This window comes from Podarcis pityusensis (assembly GCF_964106645.2).
Source record: "Podarcis pityusensis genome assembly, chromosome: 3".
Classification (NCBI taxonomy): Eukaryota; Metazoa; Chordata; class Lepidosauria; order Squamata; family Lacertidae; genus Podarcis; species Podarcis pityusensis.
In genome coordinates this window covers 67,821,239-67,828,991 of record NC_138026.1, presented here as the reverse complement: position 1 = coordinate 67,828,991, position 7,753 = coordinate 67,821,239, and the positions used below count along the sequence as shown (strand labels likewise).

Sequence of the window (7,753 nt, the reverse complement as noted above, 5' to 3'; positions counted from 1 at the left end):
CAGGGCAGGCACCACTGCCAAGAAGGTCCTCTGCCTGGTTCCCTGTAACTGCATTTCTCTCAGTGAGGTAATGGCCAGAAGACCCTCAGAGCTGGACCTCAGTGTCCAGGCTGAACGATGGGGGTGGAGATGTTCCTTCGGGTACACTGGGCCAAAGCTGTTTAGGGCTTTAAAGGTCAGCACCAACACTTTGAATTGTGCTCAGAAACATACTGGGAGCCAATGTAGGTCTTTCAGAACCGGTGTTATATGGTCTTGGCGGCCATTCCCAGTCACCAGTTTCACTGCCGCATTCTGGATTAGTTTCTGCGTCACCTTCAAAGGCAGCCCCACTTAGAAAGCATTGCAGTAGCCCAAGCGGGAGATAACTAGAGCATGCACCACTCTGGCGAGACTGTGGGCAGGTAGGGTCACATATTCACATTCGTTGCTCTAACCACTTTTGTCTCTGGCCTGACACCCCACTGGCACATAGCCCTTCGAAGCTGCCCAGAAGGGAATGCAGCCCTTGGACTGAGCAAGGTTCCTCACCCCTGGCTTTAAACTGCTGGTGTGTCCCAAATAAGTCTTGCACAGATTCACTGTGCTCTGTCGGTGATCTGAAAAGGGCTTCTGACATCATAGCTCTAATCAGCTCAGTCCCTATTGAACAGAATCTGGCCTTTCAACCCTCCCTGAATGTGCCATTGCCTTGTTGGCAGGAAACACCGTTAAGATAACTCAGGAATGAATGGTTTGGCAGGCACAAGAAGGCCTCCTTTTATTTCTTCTCCGCTGCTCCTTCCATTACCAGACAGCTTGACCTGCCTTCACATTTATGGGAGAGTCTGGCAAAGGTTTGTTGACATTTCTTTTAATGTCAGTGATTCCATACAGTCAGTATTTAAGGGTGTGGGGAAAGATCAGCAAGTGCCTATCTTTAAACGCAAGGCCAAGAGAATGACTGCTATATTTTACATTCCTTTGCAGCGTTAAAAGAGTGCTGTGATGTTAAAAGCCAGCTCCTCATAAGGGAATGTATTAGCAATGGGCCTTTCTGTTGGTGGTGGCCTGGAGTCAGGGCAAGTAGTGAGGACTGAGGAGAGAGAAGCTTTAACTTTTTCTGTAAAACTGCCTTCTACAGTTGCTTAGGAAAGGGAATTTCAATGCTGCGGCCCCTCAGCTGTTATATAGCACTACAGCACTTCAGTGTTATAAATTCTTGCTGTTCACAGTTGGTACATGCTGCACAGAACTGCTTTGCACAGAAAATTGTGACAAGAACATTATTTGGAGGCTGCCCTGCAAACTTGGCAACTCTTTCCACTTAGAGAGGTGACCAAACAGTGTGTAGCATTAGGTGGTAAGAAACATTGTATTAGTTGTTGTTTTTTAATTAATGGTTATTTTTTTATTTGTGGTTACAATTTTTGTGCTGGGATGTTATGGAATGGTGAGGAAAGGAAGGTTTCAGTAATAAAATGTTTGCAACTATTATAATTTATGTGAGGGAAGCAAGTTGTGGGCAGTTTTGTTTGGGGGGAAATCTCACACAGCCCCTGGAATGAGAACATCCGCCTGGGAGAGGCAGCTTTTAGAGAAGTTTATTACTTAAAAGCTGACTGGAAATTGATTCCGGGAGGTAAGGAAGCTAGGGATGGAGGCTGCTGGAGGTGTGAAGGAGCAAGAAATTAGAATCTGGGGGGAACTAATGTGCAAGATGGAGCACAGAAAAAGAAGAAGAAGAAGAGTTTGGATTTGATATCCTGCTTTCACTCCCCTTAAGGAGTCTCAAAGCGGCTCACAATCTCCTTTCCCTTCCTCCCCCACAACAAACACACTGTGAGGTGAGTGGTGCTGAGAGACTTCCAAGAAGTGTGACTGCCCCAAGGTCATCCAGCAGCTGCATGTGGAGGAGCTCATGAAAGGAGGGGTTATAATAAGGACATTTGGGGTCTAATAAGAACAGGAGAAGCTTTATATTGATGGTGGGTCAGATCACTGAGGGAATAGTGAAATCTGGACAGGCAGAAAGGTTGGAAAATGGTTAAAAGGGAAAGGGCAGAGAAGGCAGTGGCCTAAAACAGGAAGTGATGAGTGGCGGAGGCTTGAAGATGAAGAAGAGACAGGAGAAGAGAATAAAGTAGGGAAAACCATAGGTGGTTCTGTGAGCTATTGGCAGGAAATAAGCAGATGTTACCAATGCCACCTGTTTTAAACTCATCCCATTTGACAATCTGTGATAGTTTAGGAGTGTTTCTGAAAGACATAACACAGACTGGGTAGTTTCTTTTGTATAATTTATATGAGAGAAATATAAAACGACACCGATAATCCTTTCTGCTATATAATAAAACTGTGTGACAATAAAATATACAAGATAAGCAAAGAGATAGCATCAAACTGATTGCAGTGGTCCAAGGCAATCACACATGTGAGGAGCCTTCAGCTGTGGCTCCCACCTTGGAAGAATGTTAGTGCTTCTCACCCAGCAAAGTGAGAAGTTACAGGATTGTGTTTTTGTCAAATCGCAAGTCAAGTAAGCAAAGCATTTGGTTTGGAATCCGCTCTGCCCCGTACTACATAGAAAGCTGAAAGTGGCCTTGTACATCATCTAGTCTAGGCCTGGTGGGAGTGGGCAGCCAGGTTGGGCAGTGCTCATGACAGGCACAAATGGCCAAAGCCCATTAATACTTGGCAACCCAAGGGCCCACAAAAACCTGGAGCCGGCTCTGAATCTGGGTCTGAATCCAACCCCATGGTGAATTCTGGAAATCCAGAGCTGGTGCTTCCATGGCAAATGGTTCTCCAGTCTCTGCTTGAAGACCTTCAGCAATGAGATACCCACAGCCCCTATATATGCCAGTAATTGGTCCCATTGTCAAACTGCTCTATCTCATCAGTAGATTTCTTCTGCTGCTCAACACTCATACAAATTAACCACATTAGGTCTCGACCTGCGAAGAACAAGACTTTGCCCTCTTCTGTGTGACAATCCCTTTATTTATTTGAAGAGTGCTATCTTGTCCCCTGCTTCAGTCTTCTCTTCTCCGGGCTTAAGTATACTGTACCTAGTTCCTTCAACTGATTTCATACACTACTTTCATGCACTAGGTGGCAGCACTAGTACTGGAGAAAAATCAATCAAGCAGTCCTAAATTACCTGCTATAGTAAAGGGGAAAATATTTAATGTCTCAAATGAGGACCAGTGCTAAGATGGTTTACTTTCTGGTGTTATTTGGGATAGTCAGTTTTAAATCAGTAACAACAGTGATTTCAACATGGTGGTGTGATTATAACGCTGCTTAATTTGCCCAAGATGTCCTTTGGAAGCAACTGTTGAAAAATAGAGTACTACTGATAGCACCTTTTGCTCCTGCTAAACTGTGTACAGCTTCCACCCACTTTTGAAATAAGGAGTATTATTAATTATGACACTATGCAGTCATTTCCCCAAACATAGGCCACACCACAGGGATGCAAACATAGGAACAAGATCTTGCAGCCAGATGCCAGCTTTACCTTCATATCTACCTAAGCAAAACCACTATAGGGCCTAATAATATCAGCCATGATTGTTCACTTGCTTCTCTGCCAGCAGTGCTCTTCTGCATTCTACATAGGACTAACTGGTCAGTACATATGCAAAAAAATAAAAAATAAAAAAATTCAATGGACAGAAATCTGACAGCAGAAATGACAGTATTCATAAACCCAGTGCCTTTTTTCTAAAAAAAATGTTTAGGGGTACTCTCAATTTGACTCAAGAAAATCACCATTTTATAGTTCAAATGGGGGAAAATAAATACAGTAAATGGACAAAAGTACAAAGATTCACAAAATGTTTAGGGGTATGCGTCCCCCTGCATCCCCCAGAAAAAAAGCACTGCATTAACCATTGATTGATTTATTGATTGATTGTATACCACTGTATCATAAAAAAATATATCACAGAGGTTTGCAACAATATAAAAACATAAAACAGGCAATAAAATATAAAACCATAAAAAGATCAGCAGGAGAGGCTCTGTGAATAGTGCTGTCACCTTCTGTGGTTTGAGGGCTTGTACCAAATGTGAGGGTCTTCTCTGTGGTGGACCTCAGGTTGTGAAGTGACCTCTTTTCTGAGATGCATCTTGCCACCATCATTGTATGCTTTTCAACATTTGGTCAATGCACACCTTTCAACCCATGTCCCTGGTTGCCTGGCTGAGTTTCTCCCCTCTTCCTTCACTGCTATTCTGTCCTCTGCTTTGTTTATTTTGTTGTTGGTTAGTTTTGTTTATTTATTTTATGGTTTTAATATAGTAATATGCAGTTGTTTTAACTGCAATATTGTTGTAACCTGCCCTGGGACTTTCCGGCAAAGGATGGACTATGAGTACAAATAATACATAAATAAGTAAATATTTTGCATATACTCTGCCTCTAATTCAGCTGTTCCCCAACTTGGTGCTCTCCAAATGTTTTCAACTAGTTCAAAACATCTGGAGGGCAGCAGGTTGGGGAAGGCATCTGTAATTGAGTTTTCACTGTATGTGTTTCTGGCTTACAACTATGTGTGTGTCTACATGTGTGTATTCTTCTTAGGCGATCACTTTTAGCCAATGAACATGGTCTTTGTAACAGTGAGTCCATAAGTGACTGTGGAGGCCAATTCTGGATCCACAAGTCCTTCCACAGTGGGGACATAGGTTTCCGGGCAGGAGTTGATCACAGTGAGGGTTTGCCAAACATGCCTTCCTCTCCTGCCTCCGTTACCATTTGCCAATTGTCATGGGACTCTTTGAGGTTTGGGTTTGGGATGGGTTTTGGAAGACGCCTGTGCGTGAATTTGTTTTATGTGTGTAGATCAGTGCACACTGACCAACGCACAGTCTTTGCAGTGAGGCTCTATTCCAATGGCATGAGTATCACGGCAATCGGTAGATTCTTATCTACTGCAGCCTTCATCTGCCTTCACAGCTGTTGTAACATGCCACTTGTTATCTTCCACCTGTTCTGCTCCTCCCCTTTGACCTTACTTCCTTGGGTGACCCTGCTGGGAGTACAAGACTCCCGATGGCTTCGCTCACAAGGGTCATAGGAACATGCGAGCCCACTCACCACGACAAGGTGATGATCCAGCGTATGATACACACACACACACACACACACACACACACACACCATGAAGTAGACTCTAATCTATGACAGTTTATGCCATAATCAGATCTGTTAGCCTTTAAGGGCCAAAAGACATTCTCTTGTTTTTTTCAACAAAAAGCGCTCAAGGCAGTTTATTTGAATGAGAATGGATGGTCAATGTATAGCAGGGAGATTGTGGGAAGGAGATGCCTCAGGGAGAGGACTAGGGAAAGCTAGTGGGCCAGATTGTGAGGCCATGCAAACCACATTTGACCCATGGTCCAGAGGTTCTCCATCTCTGCTCTAGAAGCTTCAGTGAATTGGTCTGGACATGTGCAGATCCTATTTCTGTGAGAGCCATTTGAATAAGAGAGGAACTAGATTGTAACCCAGCAGTCCTAGTTTTCAGTGACCCATTCATGGGGCTCAGGGAATATCTTTGGCTATGTTGAGATGCTAAAGTATTGCTGCCAACTTTTGATTCAGATTGAAAGTTGCACATTAAAAAGACACACATCAAAGGATGCTTCAGCATCATCCACTATTATATGCTTTGTTTTGTTTGCTCTTGTTTATAAAATCCCAGTATGCCTTTATGCAATGTCATATGATGGCATCACTCCATCATGGGTGCAGTTTTAAAACCATAGCAAAGCAATCACTGTTACCTGCCAATTTCTCTTTTCAAAATAGAAGCATAAAGAGCTGTGTATGTCTTCCGAACAATTGCTTTGGGGATTTTTTCTCAGCCCATCAAAGGTCAAGTATGCACAGTGGTCACTTTAGCTCCTGCATTTCAAACTCTACAGACCACAAATTACCCAACACATGCACGCAACTGGTGAGTTGTCATTGTCTGTTAGTTAGGACAATAAGAAAACTCCAAATGTTTGATCATCCAAAGAAAGAGGAGGAAGAGAAAGAACATTTCAAAATTCGAGGTTTTGTTTTCTATTGTTCCTTACTTTGTTGGGGCTGCAAATTACAAAAGTAGGTTTTGAGTCTAAGGATGATACTTATCCGGTTAAAAGAAACCACTGGTGAACACTTGCAATTTCCCTTCCAAACCTGCTTCTCCTGGGGCCAGATTATGCATGATGTTCATTGGATGAATGAAATTAACATGCTTAGTCTTTTAAAATTTAAGTAGCAGTCATAAAGAGAGGGATGAGGAGCAGGGCCATGGCACATTGACAAAGTAGATGTGTGGGTTAACATTTTCCTCCCACCCTGTGTTGCCAATAACCAATTTTGGGGTCAGGAAGGGATTGGAATCATAACATAGGTGTCTGGGTTTTTTAATTTTTTTTTTTAAAAAATCTGGTGTAGGAGGCCTGAGTTGGATTGGGACTATGGCAGGGGTGGGGATTATTCCCTTGCTACTGCTGTGGTCCTGACTGGAATAAGTGCTTACACATCCCTCACACCTGCTATTCACAGTGGGAAGAAAGCTCCCAGTTGGAAGTTTCCTCTCATTGTGATTAGCCGGTGCCGTGTGTGTGTGTGTGTGTGTGTGTGTGTGAGAGAGAGAGAGAGAGAGAGAGAGAGAGAGATTCTATTTGGGGTCACACAGGAAGCAAAGGGTTAAAGTCCCTTTCTACCCATGTCTATCCCACCCTCCTGCCCTGCCTACAACTTTTGTGTTGCATAGGTGGACTTTGTTAAGCACTTGAACCAAATGTGCGCATTGAGTTTGGCTCTTGAGTTCCTACACTGGTTTCCTTCATTTAGAGTGCTCCATGAAAGATCAAGTGTGGGGTGTGGAGGAACCACACAAAAATCCAAAGAGCGGGGGATGAATAATTCATGTAGTTCCATCATCATCTAATTAGTGTTAGAAATCTTTAGATAACATGATCAAACATACTCAGTTTCAATTCCTACTTCATCTGGTGAAGGTATTTTTGCCTCGAGAAATAAATACTTGTTAGGTTTTCTTGTTTTGAGTAACTGGAAGAGAATAAGATGTGTTTAGAACTCAGTGTTCCATTATAGGGTTTTCCAGATTGTGCAATTCAGTCTTTTACAAATGAATTGCTGGAGCGGCTTCTTACAAAGATGTCAACAGTTTCTTCTCTCCAGACCATGATTGGTATGGCCTCCTTGTTACTATCGTTGTGCTTCTTAAGTAGGACTGCAGGGGATCTTGATGCAAAGATCTGCCTGCACGTAAGAATAACTTTAGGCCCTAATCCTATACATACTTACTTTTGAGTTTATATGTATTGCACTTAAGTCATGCTCAGTGAACAAAAGGTACAGCTTACGTACAAGGTGTTTCCTACTGATAGAAACTGTGCTGAAGAGCAAAATAGCATAAACATAAGAAAAGCTCTGCTGGATCAGGCCTGTGGCCCATCTAGTCCAGCATCCTGTTCTCACAATGGCCATCCAGGTGGTCTCTGGGAAGCCTGCAAGCATGACATGAGCTCAATGGCCCTCTACTCACTTGTCATTCCCAGCAACTGGTATTCAGAGGCATATTGCCTCCAACATTGGAGATAGAGCATAGCCATCATGTCCAGTAGCCAATAAGAACATATATTCTTAATGGTGTTTACACTCTTCTTCACAGAAAAGCAAGGTCCTAAGTGTGCCAGCTACTTCCTTTAAACTTCAATATATTGTGCTTCTAGTTTTACGTGT

At 43.0% G+C, this 7,753-nt stretch overlaps 1 long non-coding RNA gene across 1 annotated transcript in view; it reads left to right on the top strand.

Moving 5' to 3' along the window:
- Positions 1-802: 802 nt before the first annotated feature.
- Positions 803-7,753, top strand: part of LOC308473143 — a 56,350-nt gene continuing 49,399 nt past the window's right edge. Inside the window, exon 1 of the long non-coding RNA XR_013983946.1 lies at positions 803-836. This is a non-coding gene — a long non-coding RNA (uncharacterized lncRNA). The remainder of the gene's footprint in view (positions 837-7,753) is intronic.